The sequence below is a fragment of the Panthera uncia genome (assembly GCF_023721935.1).
Source record: "Panthera uncia isolate 11264 chromosome A3 unlocalized genomic scaffold, Puncia_PCG_1.0 HiC_scaffold_11, whole genome shotgun sequence".
NCBI classification, from domain to species: domain Eukaryota; kingdom Metazoa; phylum Chordata; class Mammalia; order Carnivora; family Felidae; genus Panthera; species Panthera uncia.
This window is the reverse complement of record NW_026057578.1, coordinates 86,995,741-87,016,237: the sequence shown is the minus strand read 5'-3', so window position 1 is coordinate 87,016,237 and position 20,497 is coordinate 86,995,741. Positions and strand designations below refer to the sequence as shown.

At 37.0% G+C, this 20,497-nt stretch overlaps 1 protein-coding gene across 6 annotated transcripts in view; it reads left to right on the top strand.

The window, feature by feature from the left end:
• Positions 1 to 20,497, top strand: part of EXOC6B (exocyst complex component 6B) — a 615,985-nt gene that overhangs the window by 61,148 nt on the left and 534,340 nt on the right. Inside the window, exon 1 of one of the 6 annotated variants that reach the window (XM_049650338.1) lies at positions 1,741 to 2,650. The exons of the other annotated variants lie outside the window; for them this stretch is intronic. The gene's annotated coding sequence lies outside the window, so the exon portion shown is untranslated. Of the gene's footprint in view, positions 1 to 1,740; positions 2,651 to 20,497 lie in introns of those variants that run through there. 6 annotated transcript variants of the gene reach the window in all.

Sequence of the window (20,497 nt, the reverse complement as noted above, 5' to 3'; positions counted from 1 at the left end):
TTGTTTACTTAAATCTCCTAGTAAACCCATCTCATAAATTTTTTATTTCAGTTATTGCATCTTTCAACTCCAGAATTCCCATTTTATTTTTTTTTTTTGTAATTTTTATCTCTTTATTGACATTCTTTATTTGGTGAGACATTATTCTCATAGTTTCCTTTAAGTCTTGTCTTTCCTTTAAGTCTTTTTCCTGTTTCCTTTTTTTTTTCCCCATGTATGGTCCATACTTTATTATTTCCTTGCATGCCTCATAATTTTTTTGTTGAAAACCAGACATTTTGAATATCATAACCCTTTCCAGGGTTTGTTGTTGCTGCTTGTTGTAGTTGTTTGTTTGTTTAGTGAATTTTCTGAACTAATTTTGTTGTCTGTATTATTTGTTGGGTGTGGCCATGGAAGCATATGTTCCTTTAACTTAGTGGTAAGCTAATCATTTGATGGAGATTTTTTCAAACACTGGGATTCAGCTGTTTTTTTCTTGATTAATCATTCCCTTGGTTTCAGCAAGCTTTTGATTAGTATCAAGAGTTCTGAGAGAATTGATTTTGACCATTCTTGCCAATTTATTCATTATTTTTATGGACTTTTGGATGGACTTTTGGTTTCCCACCCTGACATTTTTGCCTCTGACTTTTGAGGAATCACATTAATTTCTTCACTCAGTAAATATTTATTGAGTCCCTGCTATGTTCCAGACACTGCTGGACATACTTACATGCAGCATTCAGAATACTGAGCTTCCTGGGAAGGCCTGAAGGCAAGAGGGGTTGGAAGCTAACATTCACTGGTGCTGGTGAACACTATTGTATAGTATTTGATTTTTGTTTTTATTCACAATTCCTAATGATCAGAGGAGTTGAGCATCTTTTATGTATATTGACCAGTTTTACTTCTTCTGCTATCAGTTGGAAACTCATAAACTTTGTCCATTTTATTTTCTGTTGGGTTGTTTGCTTTTATTTACTGATATTGTAGGACTCTTTATATATCATGTATGTTAAGCTTTTGTTACATGTTTTATAAATACATTTTCTCATTTTGTTTTTTGACCTAATTTATGTTGCAAGTGTTTTTTTAATTTTTTGTTTTTAATTCATTTTTTTATTAAAAAATGTTTTTAAATGTTTATTTATTTTTGAGAGACAGAGAGAAACAGAGTGTGAGTGGGAGAGGAGCAGAGAGGGAGACCCAGAATCTAAGCAGGCTCCAAGCTCAGAGCTGTCAGCATAGAACCTGACGTGGGGCTTGAACTCACAGACTGCAAGATCATGACCTGAGCTGAAGTCGGACACGTGACTTTTTTTTTTTTTTAAAGTAATCTCACACCCAATGTGGGGCTTGAACTCACAACCCTGAGATAAAGAGTTGTATGCTCCTCTGATTGAGCCAGCTAGGTGCCCCTATATTGCAAGTTTTTATAGAGAACTTTAACATATTATTGTAGTAAAATCTACCAGTCTTTTCCTTTGTGGCTTCTGAGTTTTATGTTAAATTATAAAAACAATATTCAGATTTTCTTTAGGTATACTGATTTTTTAATTGATATTTCTGTTGAGATCATTGTAGGTTCACATACAGTTGTAAGACATAACAGAGATATCCTAGGTACTCTTTATCCAATTTCCTGCCAGTAGTAACATTCTGTAAAATAGTAGTACAACATTAAAATTAAGATACTGACGTGATACAGTCTGCCAGTGTTAGTCATATTTCTATGTCTAACTTGTAGTCATCTATGTATGTGTATTTAGTTTTGTACAATTTTATTTCATGTAAGTTGGTGTATTTCCCAACACAATCAATATACTGAACAGTTTCATCACCATAAGGATCCCTTGCATTACCCTTTTATTATCATTTTCACCTCCCTGCTGCCCCACCTCATAACTACTAACTACTGATCTCTCTCCATTTTTGAAATTTTGTAATTTCAAAATTGTTGTATAAATGGGATCATACAGTATGTATTAGTTACCTTTTGGGATTAGACTTTTCTTTTCACTCAGGGTAATTCTCTGGAGATTCATCCAAGTAGTTCTGTGTATTAATAACTTAATCTTTTGTGTTGCTGAATAGTATTCCATGATACGAATGTAGCACAATTTAACCACTTGTTGGAAGTCATCTAGCCTGTTTCCAGTTTCTTAGCTGTGGTATAATATGAAATCTGTATTAGGTCTTTTTCTCTGGTTCCTGGCTCACAGCTCCTAAAACTCTTGGCATTGCTTGAGTGATAGGAGCATCTTTTGTTATTCCTAACATATATCCCTTTCAGCCATACCTCAGCTTATGCTAACGAAGTGACTCTTGGGGGATGCTTAGGTGGCTTTAGAATGGGGTCTAGTCAGCAGAAAGACCTCTTTGATTAGAGGGTTAGAACTTTTAGCCCCATACCCCAGCCTCTGGGGAGGAGAAAGAGGCTGGAGATGGAATCCAGTCACCGATGACCACTGATTTAATCAATCATAAAATTCCCTAAAGAATGGGATTTGGAAAGATTCTAAGGTGATGAACACATCAAAGAGCTTGGGAAGGTGATGTGCCTGGAGAGAGCATGGAAGCTACCCATACCCCTTTTTCCCATGTCAGCTTTATAGATCTCTTCCATTGGCTCTTCCTGATTTGTATCCTTTATAATAAACCAGTAGTGGTAAGTGCTTTCCTGAGTTCTGTGAGTTGTTCTTGTGACTTATTGAACCTGACCTGGAAGAGGGGCATAGGAACCCCTGAATTTGTAGTTGATCAAGCATAATCTGAGTGGCTTGGGTACCCTGTTTGTGGCTGGTGTCTGAAGTGGGGGCATTCTTCTGGAACTAAGCCCTTAACTTGTGGGGTCTGACATTAACTCCAGTAGTAAGTGTCAGAATTGGTGTCAGAGAATCAGACAATTGGTGTTGGTAAAGACGGCACATATTTGATATCAAGAAGAGAAAGAACCTTTCACTTATTATTATGGATAAAGCTACTATGAACGTTTGCATACAAATTTTTGTATTTTTTGGTCAACATAGGTGGTCATTTTTCTGGAATAAACACCCAGGAGTGCGGTTGTTGAATTTTATGATAAGCGTATGTTTAGTTTTTTAAGAAACTGCCAAACTATTTTTCTGAATGGCTGTACTGTTCTGTGCCTTCCCACCAATAATGCATGAGAGATCCAGTTTCTCTGCATCCTCACCAGCATTTTGGTGTTGTTGCCTCTTTTTATTTCAGCAATTCTGATGTACAGTGATACTGTAATATTGTTTACTGTGATTAAAGTCCATTTTTTAGTTTACTTATTTTTAAGTTTATTTATTTTTGAGAGAGAGAGAGAGAGAGTACGTGTGAATGGGGGACAGGCAGATAGAGAGGAAGAGAGCGAGAATCAGAGAGCCCAATGCAGGACTTGATCTCACAAACCCAATCTCATGAACCCATGAGATCATAACCTGAGGCAAAATCAAGAATCGGGTGCTTAACTGACTGAGCCTCCCAGGTGCCCCAAGTCCATCTTTATTGCTGTGTTGTATAGAATGACCGATTTATTATTTGCACTATTTGTGTGGTATTTACTATTGTTCCAAGTTTATGTTTTCGTAGATGTGGCCTGTTGCCCTTCTAAAGGTTGACAGTACTTAGAAACTTATGAGACTGGATGGTGATACTGATTAGCGTGAGTTTTTGAGGGTGTATAATGAAATATGTCAACATTTGAAAGACTTAACAAAACCAAGTGAACCAGTATTTTTCAGATGACCAACGCCCTATGATACAAAATCATATGGGTACAAGATTCATTCATTCAAAGTGTAAGACAAATGGATTTTATTCTGAAACTCATAAAGTTTTGAGGTTGTAACATAAATTTGTATATATGTATATATATAAAAATACATGGAAAAGCTTTAAAAATACATTGTCGTTTTTCCAACTGCATGTGTATGAGGGTTTTCCTCCTATCCTTCAGCCAAAACTCTGCACTGCAGTAGATTGAATGTAGGAGTGGTTATGGAATCCAGATGTATTCTGTTAAGCCAGCCATTAAAGAGATTTGCATGACTGTAAAACAAGCTGTTCTATTTTTTGTTTTAGAATGTATAACTATTTTTCATAAAATATATTCTTTAACATTTTTAAAAAAATGTATTTCTGAGAGACAGAGACAAAGCATGAGCAGTGGATGGGCAGATAGAGGGAGACACAGAATCTGAAGCAGGCTTCAGGCTCTGAGCTGTCAGACACAGAGCCCGATGAGGGGCTTGAACCCACGAACCATGAGATCTGATGTTTAACCAACTGAGCCACCCAGGCGCCCCAACATAAAATATATTCTTTAACATGTTTAATGGGTTGTTAATTTTAAATGAATTTTTTACTTTCTCAGTTTTAATTTCTAATGATAATATGTATGTATATTCATATGTTCATATGAATTCATATGAAAAGTTCTTTAGAGTCCTCAATTGTTAATAATGTAAAGGGCTTCTGTATCTAAAAAGTCTGAGAACTGCTAGTTTAGATGAAAGGAGATTGAAGAGGCACGACAACTGAAGGGAATAGATGATCCTGGATGGGATACCCTCCAGAAAGAAATGAAAATGCTCTAACGAATATTATTGGGACGGTTGACAAAATTGGGATGTGGACTATGACTTAGCTTATAATTGTATCAATGTAAATTTCTTGAATTTGCTAACTGTGCTGTCGTTAGGTAAGAGAAGAAATACACACTGCGGTTTTAAGGGCTCAGTGTATGAACATATGCTCAAATGGTTTAGGAAAATAAAAATGTATATATACATACAAGGAATGATAAAACAAATGTGGCAAACTTACACATTGGTGAATTCTGCGTAAAGGCTATTACAGGAGTTCTCAGTATTACTCATGCAGTGTGAAATTATTTAAAAATTAAAACTAAAAAATAATGAAGGAATATAATGAAGTTTTAGAAGCAGATTTTACAGGTTAATCGGTAAGTCTTTTATTGTGTTAGTGAATGAAATGTTTCCAGCAGTTGGTACTCTAGCTATGTAAGTACTTTGCCAGTTTCACCACTTTTCCGGGGACACTCCTTGTGCTCTGCTGCCCCCTAGTGACTTTTATGTTCATCAGCAATTTACTCTGCAAGTACCACCACTTGGAAATTTAGAGCACTGTAGTCCTTCAACAATAACTTAGTATTAAGTAAAAGAGGTGTTTTGGGGGGGGGGGGCATGGAGGAAGTTACTACTGTAAGCCATATCTCATAGTGTCTTTTTTCTTTGAATTAAAAAAAAATTGTATTTTTGATCTTGTGGTTCCTTTGTATTGAATTTGTAGTTCAAAAATCCAAAGGCCCTGAAAACATATGTTGTCCAAGCTTGTCTAAATTCATCCGGCAACAAAACCTGACAAGCATTGACCTGAGGTAGTGATAGCCTTTTTTTTTTTTTTTTTGAAAATTTTTTTTAACGTTTATTTATTATTGAAAGACAGAGAGTCAGAGCGTGAGCAGGGGAGGGGCAGAGGGAGAGGGAGACACAGAATCTGAAGCAGGCTCCAGGCTCTGAGCTGTCAGCACAGAGCCTGACGCGGGCTCGAACTCGCAAACCGTGAGATCATGACCTGAGCTGAAGTTGGACGCTTAATTAACTGACTGAGCCACCCAGGCGCCCCAGTGATAGTCTTTATATTTACTGTTGTATAAATATTCCTACATTTTGCTGCAGAAATACTAATGTGATAGATGAGGGGAATGCTTCTTAAGACCTCACTGGGGATGTTATGAAATGTACGAAATATGCACCCTACTTGCTTTTTAAAATCTGGAAAATTCTGAATTCTGAAACATGTTTCAGGGATTTTTAGGTTAGGGATTGGAGATGTGTACCTGATTTGCTTAGCTTTGACTCCCAGTTATTAGGTATGAAGCAGTCTACTAGCTTATGCTGCTTTCTATTTTTTCTTTTCTCTTTTTAGTTGTGTAATTTTTACATACTATATTTATATACTATGTTTTGTGACTTTTAACCTGATCTTGTTTTTTGTCTTAGAGTTGCAGTTAAATATGCTCTGCCCTGTTATGGAAAGACTAGAGCCTTGCCAGTCTTCCTGGTTGAAGTTTCTCCTGTCGTTTAGTTTGGTTGGAGTTCTTCCTCTAGTAGTTGCCTTAAGAAGGACTTAGGTGAACACATTTTTCAGTTAACTGTATATTCAGAATGGCTGCTCTGTAGACTTTATACCGAAAAGAGAGCTTCTTTGAACTTAAAAATCTTGGATTTTCTTTTCATGATAGTTGACTTTTTCTTTTCCTGTTCATTGGCTCTTCTTTTAATCTTTAGGAATTACTCTAAGGATTACAATATGCATCTTTGACTCATAGATCGTAGTATAAATTATTACTTGTGTCACCTCCATGACAGTGCTAGGATCATTGAACACTTGATTTTCATTTATCCTCTCCTACCTCTTAAGCTATTGCTGTCATGAATTTTAATTTTGCATGTCATTTAGTGCCCATAAGACATTATCCTTATTATTTTTTAGAGTCAGCATTCATTACTGTTTACCCTTTTGGGTTAATTTTCATTTCCTCCACCATTCTGTGCTTCTTTCTGAGATTGTTTTTGCATGACGAACTCTCTGCAGCATTTGTTTGTTTGTTTATTATTTATTCATTTATTTAAATGTTTATTCATTAAAATTTTTTTAATGTTTATCTTTTTTTGAGAGAGAGAGAGAGAGAGAGAGAGAGAGCGCACAAGCGGGGGAGGGGTAGAGAAAGAGGGAGTCAGATTCGAAGCAGGCTCCAGGCTCTGAGCTGTCAGCGCAGAGCCCGATGCGGGGCTCGAATTCATGAAACACAAAATCATGACCTGAACCAAAGTTGGATGCCCAACCAACTGACCATTCCTGTTTATTCATTTTTGAGAGAGAGAGAGAGAGAGAGAGAGCGAGCATGAGCACGGGAGGGCAGAGAGAGAGGGGGCAGAGGATGACAGCAGCGAACCTGCTGCGGGGAACTGTGAGATTATGACCTGAGCTGAAGTTGGACGCCCAGCCAGCTGAGTCACCCAGGCGCCCCTGCAGCGTTTCTTTTATTTTTATTTTTTTATTTTATTTTTATTTTTTCAACTTTTTAAAATTTATTTTTGGGACAGAGAGAGACAGAGCATGAACGGGGGAGGGGCAGAGAGAGAGAGGGAGACACAGAATCGGAAACAGCCTCCAGGCTCTGAGCCATCAGCCCAGAGCCTGACGCGGGGCTCGAACTCACGGACCGCGAGATCGTGACCTGGCTGAAGTCGGACGCTTAACTGACTGCGCCACCCAGGCGCCCCATTTTTAATGCAAGTCTACTACTGACCTGTTCTCTTAACCATTTGCAACTATACAGATTATTGGCATTAAGTATATTCACATTGTTGTACAGCCATGGCCATCATCCATCTCCAGAACCTTCTTAATGTTCCCAAACTGTACCTATTAAACAGTGACTCCCCATTCTCCCCTTTCCCCTGCCCCTGGCAGCCACCATTCTACTTTCTGTGTCTCTGAATCTGACTATTCTAGGTACTTTCATGTAAGTGGAATCATACAGTATTTGTTCTTTTATGACTGGTGTCTTTCACTTACTGTAACGTCTTCAGGGTTCATTCATGTTGTAATATGTGCCAGAATTTCCTTCCTTTTTAAGGCTGAATAATATTTTATCTTAGGTGTACCTCCTTTTGTTTATCCATTCATCTGTCAGCGAACACTTGGGTTGCTTCTTCCTTTTGGCTTTTGTGAATAATGCTACTATGAACATAGATGTAGAAATATTTCTTTGAGTCCCTGCTTTCAGTTGTTTTGGGTGTATACCTACAGGTGGAATTGCTGGATCACATGGTAACTTTATTTTTAATTTTTTGAGGAACTGCCAAGGTATCATTCAGTTGTTGTTTGACATATCTTTTCTGTTTAATGTTACTGTTGTTCCTTTAATATTTTCTCCTTTCTTTTCGGTTTTCTGTAGTTTTATTCTGATGTATTTAGGTATAGTTTTCTTTGTATTCACCCTGCTTGGGGTTTGCTGGGCTTGAAACTGTGGATTGATGTCTTTTATTAGTTTTGGCTAAGAAATAGTTGACCATGGTGTCTTTAGATGTTGTTTCTGCCCTGTTACGGAAAGACTAAACCCCTTTCATGGGAGTCACAAATTCAAAATGATTTTCGTAATACCACTAACTTCTTCTACTCACATTTCTGCAGGAGAATATATAGTATAGTATCCTAGAGACTACATGATATATGAAAACATCACTGTTTCAAAGGCTAATGTGATACATGCTTATGTTTTCTTATGCTTAAATTCTTTTGTTAGTTCAATTTTTAATGTGACAAATGTTGATAAATATAACCATATATACAGAAGCACTTGGGGACCTTAGTATTTTTTAAAAGCATGAAGATATCTTAAGGTGAAAAAGTTTGAGAACTGCTGGGGTGGGCCTTTGGACTGTGTGCCGTATGCTTCGTATTTCGAATAGTCTTCTATATTTTACATCTTTTTGTTTTCCTTTTCATGCTTCAGTCTAGACATTTTCTATTGATTTATCATCACTAATCCTCTCTTGCTGATAAACCATCTATGCAGTTCTTAACTTTAAAAATCATATTTTTTGCTTCTGATTTTTTTCCCCTCCATTTTAAAATAATATAGATTTAAAAATTTTTTTTAAAAATATTTATTTATTTTTGAGAAAGACAGAGCATGAACGGGGGAGGGTCAGAGAGAGGGAGACACAGAGTCTGAAGCAGGCTCCAGGCTCCGAGCTGTCAGCACAGAGCCCGACGCAGGGCTCAAACTCACGGACTGTGAGATCATGACCTGAGCCGAAGTCGGATGCTTAACCAACTGAGCCACCCAGGCTCAGCCCAGCCACCCAGCCCCTAAAATAATATAGATTTTAAGGCTCTGGTGAAATTTTCTGTCTCTCATCAATATTGTTAATCTTTCCTCCCTTTTTTTCTTGTCTTACTAATCATAACCGTTTTAAAGTCCTTTCATGATAATGTCAACATCTGGATCATCTATGGATCTTGACCTTCGGTCATGTGATCCTCTCCTTTAGCCTGCCTGGTAATTTTGGCCTAATGGGGATAAAAATTGTGGAGGTTCTGGATGACCTATCTTCTCTAAGAAGAGGTTAACCCCTCCACCCTCTTTTTTGTAAGGCAGATAGAGTGGCAGTGATCTTTGTCCCGTCAGAGCTTGCTAGATTCAGGGTTCAGCGCTGGCGAGGCTGTGGCTGTCGGTGGTGCACTACTGCCTTATGGTATCCTATCACAAAGATGTGTAGCCTTGGAGTGATGATTAGGGCCCCTTCTTTCAGGTGGACACTGAATTCTAATCTTTATTTCCTCTATATCTCAAAACTTCTTAACACCCTGTTCTGCATCTTAGAGGCGTTTTGCTTGTCTTCTTAGCCTCTTGTCCATTGTAGCTTAAGAATCCAGCAAGTTGTGTTGAGGGAAGGAGAGAGCAGTATTCTGTTTCCTTCCCATTTTTCCTCTCCAGGATCTTTACTTCTTAAGTCTCTAATTTATGTCACTTCAGCTCCACAAAACTGTCAAAAACTGATTTCTCTTCCTCTTAGTCATGGCCTTCTGCTCAGTTTCTTTACTGGAAACTTAGCTTTACTTGTGCACAGATTTAGCAAATGCCTCGAGGGGAAAAAGTGACTAAAGAATGTTGGCTCAGCTCTTCTCATTTTTCCCCTGGCCTCCAGCATCTTGTTCCTTTAATTTCTGATTGCCTTAGTGGTACAAGTATATGGAGAAGAGAGGGAGAGAAGTGATATGGAATGAGGTAAGTCTGATCTAATTATAGCAGGACATAGATGATATATGAAACTGATAAAAAGAAAGCAGCAATATTATCATATTTCTTACAGATATGGGCTTACCTCCAGAAATTAAAACCAGAAACATTTAAAAACAGTTTAAAGTGATTTTTTTTTCTGGAAAATTAGAATAGAAATCCAAGAAGCTTAAAGATCTTCAAGCAGGATAAACATAAGCAACAAAATTACACCAAGGCACTTCACAAAGGAATGACAACAATAGCTCAAAAGATGGGAAGGAGGAAAATGGAGGTATACTCAATTAGTTAAAAAGAAATCAGGGAAAGGAAACCATTCACATTAATATCATTACATATTTGATTAAATTTGAACCTATTATCTTGCTATTTAGTTTTCATTTGCCCCATGTTTTGGGTCCCTTTTTCCTTACTTTCTTTAACTGAGTGAGATTAACTTAATATTTAGCATTCTGGTGTATTCCATTGTAGGCTTTTTAGATATACCTTTTTTTTAAGTTATTGCTGTAAGGATTGTGATATGCATCTTTAAATTATCACAGTTGCTGTGGCCTCAATGTTTTGTGTCCCTTCAAAACTTGTATGTTAATATCGTAACCCCCAAAGTGAGCCTTTGGAAGGTAGTTAGGACAGGAAGGTGGAGCCCTCATGAATGGGATTTGTACCCTTATAAGAAGAAACATGAGAGCTTGTTCTTTCTCTCTGCTGTTTACAGTGTGAGGATACAATGAGAAGATGGCTGTCTGGTAAACCAGGAAGCTAACCCTTACTCAACACTGGATTTGCCAGTGTTTTGATCTTGGGCTTCTTAGTTTGCTGAACTGTGAGAAATAAATGTTTGTTGTTTAAGCCATCCAGTCTATGATAATTTATTATAGTAGCCTAAACTGATTAAGACAGCAGTCTATCTTCAAATGATATCATCCCTATTCTTGTGTAACATAAGAGCCTGGGTGGTTCAGTCGGTTAAGTGTCTGACTCTTGATTTCACCTCAGGTCATGATCTTGCAGTTTGTGAGTTCGAGCCCCACATCGGGGTTCTGTGCTGATGGCATGGAGCCTGCTTGGGATTCTCTCTTTCCTTTCTCTCTCTGCACCTACCATGCTCACACTCTCTCTCAAAACTTAAAAAAAAAAAAAAAAAAGATCCTTTCAACAGTATATTTTCATTTCCCCCAATGACCTTAAGTTATTGCTAACATATTTTTATGTCTATATATGTTACAAATTCTACAATTTGTAGCTAATTATTTTTGGTTTAACATTGTTATAGTTTAAGGAAGTTTAAATAATAAAAACTTTTATGTTTACTATTTCCTGTGCTCTTTATTCCTTTGTGTAGATCCCTATTTTGACCTGATTTCACTTCCTTTCTGCCTAAATAACTTCCTCTAATGTTTCTTGTAGTGCAAGTTTGATGGTAACAAATTCTCTAAGATTTTGTTTGAAAAAAAAAAATCTTTATTTGTCCTTAGGTTTTGAAGAATGTGTTTGCTGCATAGAGAATTCAAGGTCTACAATTTGTCCTTTGGTACTTTAAGGATATCTTTCCATTGTCTTCTTGCTTATATAATTTGGATGACAAGTCTGTAGTCATTTTATTTTATTTCTTTGCATCTATTGTGTCCTGTTTTCCTCCTCTGCTTTTAAAGCTCCCCTAGCCCCCTTATTCCTGGTCTTCTGCAAATTCAAGAAACTTTTTCTAACTAATCCAATTCCACACCAAACAGTATTTTACATTACTATAATGCAAAGTATACAGAGTTAAAGTATACAGATTTAAGTGTATAGATTTAAACATTATATTAATTTCTGTACAGGTTTATAATTGCCTTTCATTGTCTTCCATTCTGTCTTTCCTTACTAATTACAGTATTAGCTCCCTCAAAGGTAAACATTCTTGTCTTTTTCCTTTTAGTAAATGCTCAGTAAATATTTGTTAAATGAGCCCATGCTGGAAAAATGTCTAACCCACCTAGAATGGCAAGTTTTCTTAAATTTCTGAAAAACAGTTTCTATTTAGCCTGCTGTGGTCATTTTATTTTATTATTTAATTTCATTTAATAGTCAGATTTCTCCTGCCTTTTAAGACTTTATTTTTTGTAGTTTAGTGTATTGTGAACATTTTAAATAATTGCCCCCATTTTTCCTCATGAAGTAAATAATCAAGTTACTCTGTAGACTGGAGAACTGGGATGTGATATGAATAGTGATATTCATAGCTTTGGGAGAGTGACCTAAACACAACTCTTTGTTAGTAAGTAGCCTTTGTTTATTTAGTGATGTTTGGATCATTATTTTGTTGACTTCAGAGTTAACTTGTGTAGGGTAGCAGATTTTTAAAGAAATTATAGGACCCAGACCAGATTGATTGACAATAGATGATACATAACCGATAATAGATGCATGGTGAAAATATGCACTAGACCTCAGGGAGATGTCTAACAAATTTTAATTATAGGGTCATTTCTGATAGGAAGGCAGTTTACTTTCCCCACAGTTCACATTATAATTCCTAATTCCTTGTATTGAACCAATCATATAGTTTTAATATTCTCTCTTTTCAGAAACCTGTCTCTTAACATGTTAAGCTAGTCTTTATTTTATCATTTGAGTTGTGGTATCATTCGTTCTGTTAAATTTTATTTTTAGGGCCATTTTTCCAAATAAATCTATACAGATCAAGGTTGTTTTAGATTTTGTTTTTTTTTTCTTTTGGAGTATTAAAAACAAAATCATTTAAGTATCATTTATGATAGTTGAACATATATTTGATTTCATGGTCTAGGTGTAAAGTAAAATCATTGACCAGAGTGGACAGGACACTAAGATGACTCAGTGTAGAGTTAATGACAGGTGAGATCTTAATCAAAGACCATGACCATCATTCAACTAACACTGTTTTGGAAAACAAAGGGCCATATGGCAAGGCTACTTGTGATATGCCAGGGCATTGTTTTGAGAGTATGAACCAGATCATTGATTCTGGATGCTAACATTTGAAAATGATTTCTTGGTGGAGAATATGTAACTTTGGAATTAAGAATTCTCTTAGAATTTCTTTTCAAGGGAAGACACATATGAGAGAAAGGGTAAACAAAATATTTTGTTTATAATTTGCTGTAAAGATGATTTATTACAGTTTAATATTAAACAGCTCAGAAGGCCTAAAATTTATCTCACTTGGTGTTCTAGTTGGTGTTTCTCTCTGACACATGGTGTGAATCAACTGTCCTTCCAACTTGAAAGAGCAGAGAGCTCTCTGACGCAACTCCTTTGTTCTGGGGAATTGTTTCCACTGTGCCTTCAAAAGGGAGGGACATTAAAAGCTTTGGCTCATGACAGTTCTCTCCAAGTTGGACACAGTTGGGGGGCTGAATGTTAGTTAAAGGAAGTGGGGTTGGAGACTTCTTCTATAACCTGGACTTATTATTTTTTTTTTTTAAAGACTGAACATTAACTTTTTCAAGCTTTCTATTTGACTTTATGAGATTGATGGTCTCTTCTTTCCCCTTAAAATGGAACCAGAAAATCACACAGTTTTATATGTTGGTGTTCTCTTGTCTTAGATTGTAGCGTTGCTTAGGTTTTTGCCTTCTCCATAGTAGAGTTTTCTTTTGTGAAAATACTCATGTGCCTACATGACAAAGGGAAACATGGAAATGGAAAGTTGAATGACAAAATTATTGTCTCAAAAGATCTCAGTAGACTGGAAAAATAGATTGTAATTGTGATAGGTAGTAAGTTAGAGATTGGGATATCAACTGAGTGAGTATAGCAGTATATAAAAGCAAATTAAAAGATTTTATGTGAGTTTAAGCTCAATATATGGCATGATATGACGGCCAAAACTGTTAAAGCATTATTGTAAGACTGTTTTAATAGAAGCTGAGTAAAAAAGTTAAAGGAGATGTGTCTTTTTTTCCCCTCTAGCTTGACCATGCTTGATTTTAAAATTGCTAATATTTATAGCATGCGTTCTGTGTGTCAGTCATTGTTTTGATGGTTTACGGATATTATGCCGTTTAATCTTCACACAATAACTGTATGAATTGGTTGCTATTATTATCTGCATATTACAGATGTGGAAACTTAAGTATAGAGAAGTTTAATAATTTGCCCAAGGTCACATAGTTAATAAGTAGCAGAACCAAACTTGAATCCAGGAAGCCTGGCTTTGAAGTCTGTGCTCTTGACCACTGTCCTATACTGCCTGTTTTATTATACTTTAAGAATGTTGACTACTGGAACGTGTCCAGAGGGTAAAAACCTGAATTGAAAGGCTGTTTATATGTGGAATAGTTGAATAATTTGAGATTGTTTAGTCTGGAGAAAGGAAGCGGGGGAGCAAGGACTTGTTCTCAGTGGTCCTTTGAGGGCAAAAATAAGATAGATGGTGAAAATTATAGGAAGGCATATTTTATTTTTGTATAAGAGCTTTGCAACAGCTATTGAAATGGGATCAGTTGCTTCATAATGAGCTTTCTTTTACTACAGATGTTTCCACAAAAGCTGGACAAGTATGTGATAGAGATACCTAGAAAAAATTGAACTAGTGTCCGTGAGTTTGGGTCAGATCATGTCTGAAGTTCCTTTTTTCTGTACATTTTTTTATATTAAAGAAAAATCTTTAAAATGAGTTAGGCTGTAATATTCTTAAACAAATGCTTCTTTGAAACACACACACACACACACACACACACACACACGCAGTATTGATTCCTAATGGAAGCATGGCACTTATGGTGGAGAGGAAGGGTGTGTCCTGATGTATTTTTGTCTAAAACATGAAGGTTTTTTTGTAAATAGCGTGATGATATTAGTAGGGAGTTCTTTGTATGTCCTGTTAGTGGAATAGGAAACAACAGAAGATGGCCTACTTTTCCAGTTTACAAACCAAATTACTTAGTAGTAGAACAAGGTTCCATAATAACCATTGAGGTTCCTCTGTTCCCCTCCCATTTGAAAGCCCATGAAAGAACATTAATTGGCGCACTTCATAGTTGCAATGAAAGGGCCCTAGGAAACTGTCAACATCAGTTTTCAAATTGAGAATTTCAGGATATCATATATATTTATGTTTTAAATACATTTTGAGATTATGATCAATAAGAAGAGAAGGTTCGAATGTAGAAAAGATAGTGAATTAAAAAAATTCTTACCAGTGGGTGATTCCTTCTTGGGCTTGTAGGAGATAGATTGTGAGAAGAAATTCTCATTCTATTTTTAACATTTATTCGATTTTTAGATAATTAATAAACATTAGACTCCAAGTAACCCTGACGTGGTTGTTTTTGTGTGGTTTTTATTTCAGTTAACATTTTATTGAGCATTTATCTATTGTGAACCAGGTACTATTTTAGACTTTTAAAAATGCATTTCCTTTTTTTAATGATAGAAACAATACATGTTTACTTAAAGAAAATGTAAAGTTACAGAAAAGTAGCAAGAAAAAAGTCACAATTGCATTATCCAAACATTTGTATTATTTTGGTGTATTTTTCCACTACCTCCCTCTTGCCCTCATCCTATGTCTCATCTCCTCTTTGTACCCCTTCATCCTTTTCCTTTCATCTTACCCTTTATGTCATTGTAGCAACCTGGGAAAGGTAAATGTTTCTGTGTACTGACAGTGTCAGAAAGGTCGCTTCATGTGTGAAATGATAGTGATTACTCCAGTAGGATTATTTTTGAGCAATAAGTAAGGTAGTGTATATAAAATGTTCAACAGAGACCTTGGTATATATATTTTTTTATTTATTTCTTTTTAGTTCATTTTTTAAGGTTATTTATTTTCAGAGAGAGAGAGGGAGGGAGAGAATCCCAAGCAGGCTCCATGCTGTCAGCGTAGAGCCTGACGTAGGTCTCGATCCCACAAATCATGAGATCATGACCCGAGCCAAAATCAAGAGTTGGATGCTTAACTGATGAGCCACCCAGGCACCCTGGTATATATATATTTTTAAAAAGCTTACTTTTACTATTATAATTTTGAGCTGGATTTACTCTTTAATGTTGTGGGTGATATTGGCATAGTAAAATTTTCTAGATTCAATTGCTGGGTGGTCAAATGACTGGCCTGTAATTTTCTGTGCTTTTCTTAGGAGTTGGTACTGTAGGTAACTTCCCCCTTCTGTTCTTGAGCCATCATTACAAACTCAGATGTGTACCTCAGACATTTTTCAGAACCACGATCAGGTGTAAATCGACTTAGCTGTCCCCCATGATGCGTGGTGGGATTTATCTGCATACTCGTATGATAATTGTTTAATAGAACACTTAATCCAGGTTGAAATGATGAAAAATTGCTAAATAACAGGACATTTAACATCGCTCTTTGTTCAGCTCTTCATGACTGTACATTACAGTGTCTAGTCTTTGTATGAGACTGATGGTTATCATTATGATACAGAGTTCTTGACTACTTTTATGTTCTCCCAAATACAAATCTTTAACAGACTGTACCCCCCTCTCCCCCTTATAAAAAAGGACTTTGCCAACAAATTTTTTTCTCTCCTTTGAGAGTTAACTTGGTAATTTCGAGCATATAACCATGATGTTTGGGAGTTATCTAACTGTTTCCATTGTTGTAGCCTGATTGTCCATGGTTTAATCATCAGTAGTTAAGAAGGAAAGCAAAAAATGGCTCCAGGCTGCACAGTACCATAAAAAATTTCCACCTGGAAGCAATTTTTTCTAAAAGCCCTTAGGGACTGCTGTCACCCTCCCCCCCTTCTGTTGGCAAAAAAAGGGCCAGAAACACCAGTTCCCTTCAGAGTCAGGTCTTGTTGCTGTTTAATCATCTTTCTCCTAGCTTCCAGAGAAGGTTAGAGGAGAGCTGGGGAAATAACAAATTATTCCCAGACACTTCTCTTCTCCTACAATAGATTTCCTTGAACTTTCTAAGTTCCTTTTTTCTTCCCCCGATTCCTTCTTTTTCTATTTTGCATTTTAGCTGAAGTACAAACTATTTGTGCCGCTAGAACTTGAACTTACTTTTTTTTTAGTAAAAATGTTTATTATTAACTCTAGGCTTGTCTTTGGAGAAAGTTTAAATGTTGAAACATATTTCAGGCACTGCTTTAGACCCTTTGTCACTCTATAATGCCTTCTCTGTGGGATACAGGCGTTGTTCCAGGAGTAAACCCTCAAGGAACGCAAGGTCCTATAGGGAAGATAGACATATAAATAAACCATCATGATGTAGAGTGCTCAGTGTAGTACTCTCTCAAAAATATGAACAAATAAACATTTCGGAACAGAAAAGTATTGATTCAGCTTTCCATCAGTAAATGTTATTAGTGGCGGTGCCCATTCATTTCTAGAATAATACTAAGCATTTGTTGAAGAACTTTAAGGCAAAGCAAGATGATAGTACTTCTCAAACCACACATGGTTTCATAGGTTCAAGGCCAGTTTAAATTTACAGTGTCAAAATAAGGGCGTAAATGGGGTGTTAAATGAGGATGCTGTGGCTATTAAGGAGTACTTCTTATCCTGTATCAATTGATTATCAATGATAGGGCTAGGTGCTTCAACAGATTTTGTTTCTTCATTAAAAAAAAAAACAAAACATTTTTTAATGTTTGTTTATTTTTGGGAGGGGGAGGGGCAGAGAGAGAGAGGTAGACACAGAGGCTCCAGGCTCTGAGCTGTCAGCACAGAGCCCGAAACGGGGCTCGAACTCACGGGCTGTGAGATCATGATCTGAGTCAAAGTCAGATGCTTAACCGACTGAGCCACCCAGGTGCCCCATTTCTTCATTTTTATAAATATTTATTTATTTATTTATTTATTAATTATTTATTTGATTTATTTTTACAATTTATATCCAAGTTAGTGAGCATATAGTGCAATAATGATTTCAGGAGTAGATTCCTCAATGCCCCTTACCCATTTAGCCCATCCCCCCTCCCACAACCCCTCCAGCAACCCTCTGTTGGTTCTCCATATTTAAGAATCTCTTATGTGTTGTCCTCCTCCCTGTTTTTATATTAGTTTTTGCTTTCCTTCCCTTCTGGTCATCTGTTTTGTATCTTAAAGTCCTCATATGATGAAGACAATATAAATAGATTTTTAAATGTATTCCTTAATAAACTGGATTATTACATCCTGCAATGGATTTTTATTATAGAAGAAGTTGACTTCTTGTGGGAAAAGATGCCTAATGTCGGCATATCGGTAAGTAGGAGAAAAGTAAAACCTTCAGTATGAATCTTCAAAGAATGAACTCACAATTCTGTTTGGTGTAAATGCCTCCTGACGGTGCAGGCTTAAATTTTCTCAGGTTTTATGAAAAGTTAGTTAGGTTCTACCTCGTTGGGAAGGAGGGAATCTTCTATGCCAGGTTATGGTAGTTGTAGTAAGGAAGGAGGTTTTATAGAAGTGAGTTTTGAGCTGAAGCTTGAAGGAGGAGTAGGAGTTTGCCAGGTAAAGTGATGATAAGATTCTGGGCAGAGCGACTGCCGAGTACACTCAAGGAACTTCGAGTGGAGTTGTAGAGAGAATGTGGAGAGTGTTCAGAGATAAGTCTCCACCTGGAGAGGGCTTATATATTATGTTACAGACTTGGACTTGATTTTGAGGCAGGTCTTAATTCTAAAAGGGAGTGAGTGTGTTTCATGATCACATGTCATTTAAAGAAGATTACTGCGAAAGAAGTATCAAAGATTGTTAGGGAAACAAGGAGGGAGGTCAAACGGTTGTTAAGAGAGATAATGAGGACATGAGCCGGGGCAGTAGCAGTGGGGGATAGGGAGGAAGAAAAGCATGGAAGTGATATTATGGAATCAGAATTAGTCTTGGTGATTGAGTAGTTGGAAGGAGGCGTGAGGTGGGGTGAGGAGTCCGGGTGAACTTACGGATTTCTAGTTTGGGTGGGTGGTGGTATCTTCAATTAGAGATGGTGACTGTAGGAGGGAATTGGAGGTTTGGGTGCAAGCTAATGATTTCAACTTTTGACACGTGCAGTTTAAGATGTTTTTGAGGATGAATGGTGGTTGGATATTCGGGTTTACAGGATTTGACAGAGGTATGCCCTGGTGTTATTGCTTTGGGAGTCAAAGGTGTTTAATAGTGAAAACTGAAGTATTTATGATATCTCTGAGTGAGTTTGTGTGAGAGTGAGAGGAGATGAAGCCCAAGCAGGTGTTGAGGTCCAGAAGGAAGAAGAATTAGTGGAGACTGAAAAGGGAAATGTCATGGAAGCCCTGAGAGTAGATCTTTAAGAGAGAGGGAGGGGCATGTGGTGGCCCAGTCAGTAGAGCATGTGACTGTTGATCTCAGGATTGTAGGTTTGAGCCCTTTGTTGGGTGTAGAGATTACTTAAAAATAAAATCTTCAAAAAAAAAAAAATAAGGGCGAGGGAATGGTTAGCGGTGGCACATACAAAAGAGGAGTCAAGTAAATGATGAACTGAAGAATGAATATTTTATTTGACAGGCTTTTTTTTTTTTTTGATTTTAACAAGAATCGGTTCATTAGGGTGATGTGGGTAAGAAAGAAGTTACACTGGGTCGAAGAGCAAGTCCAGTTTGAGGAAATGGAGGCAGTGGGTATAGATTGCTCTTTTAAGAATCTTAGCTATGAGAGGAGAAAGAGTAAGAGAAAGGATGCCAGAAGGCAAATTATCAGAACAGAAATTTTAATTTAACAGTATTTGTTTAAAAAAGAGTAAAAAGGGGGCTATGCTGTTGTTGTTGTTTTTAAGTAGGCTCCATGCCCAGCGCAGAGCCCAGTGTGGGGCTTGAACTCATGGCCTTGAAATCAAGATCTGAACTGAGACTGAAAGTCCAATGCCTAACCAGCTGAGCCACTCAGGTGCCATGGGGCTATGTTGGTTTAAGAGGGGGGAATGTTTTAGAGAAAGAAGTCCATAGGGATGAAACATTTGAAAGTACAGAAATAAAAAGAAGTATTGATGGGGCATTCCTGGAGTGGAGGAGAAATGAGAGTTTTTAGAACAGAATTAGTCTTAGATTGAGGTGTGATATCTATTCCATTGAGATAGGAAGGTACACGTTTAAGGGTAGATAGAGATATAGATTATCCTTAACAGTGTGGCTGTCACGGTAGCAGTTACGGCGGTCTCTGTTTCCTTGCTTTCATTAGTTTATTTTCCAATAGGCTGTTGTTGATTTGACAGATGTTTTGTGACAATTTCCCCTTCTCCACTTTGCCGTGCTATTTAACCAATACCAGGTTTTTAGTAAGCTCTTTAGCTAGGTGCTAGTTAACATTTCTCCACCCTGTTTTTATCTCTCTGAAAATACCATCAAAAAAGCCATCATGTGTGGGGTCCCCTTTCTGCCTTGAAGGAGATCTCCATCACAACATTCTTTTGGTGGCATGGACTATTTTGGTGAAGCCAGTTGTATACCTTGGTATCTGTAGGGTAGAAGAAGATTTAAATGTGTTTGATCTCCTGTGGCAGTGCAAGGACATTTGGGTATAGTCTTCAGTTTAGACTTCCTTAACTAGTATGTGCTTCCCCTGTCCTTGATGATAATATACAGTGATCTACTTTCACCTTTATATACTCTGAGCATCCACATTACCATAGTAAAGGTCTGAATTAAAGTGATAGATGAACTGAAGAAGAGGAAGGAACTTTAAACTCCACTTGACCTTCTGCAGTTTCTCTTTCAACATCATGCTCAAATCTGTTTT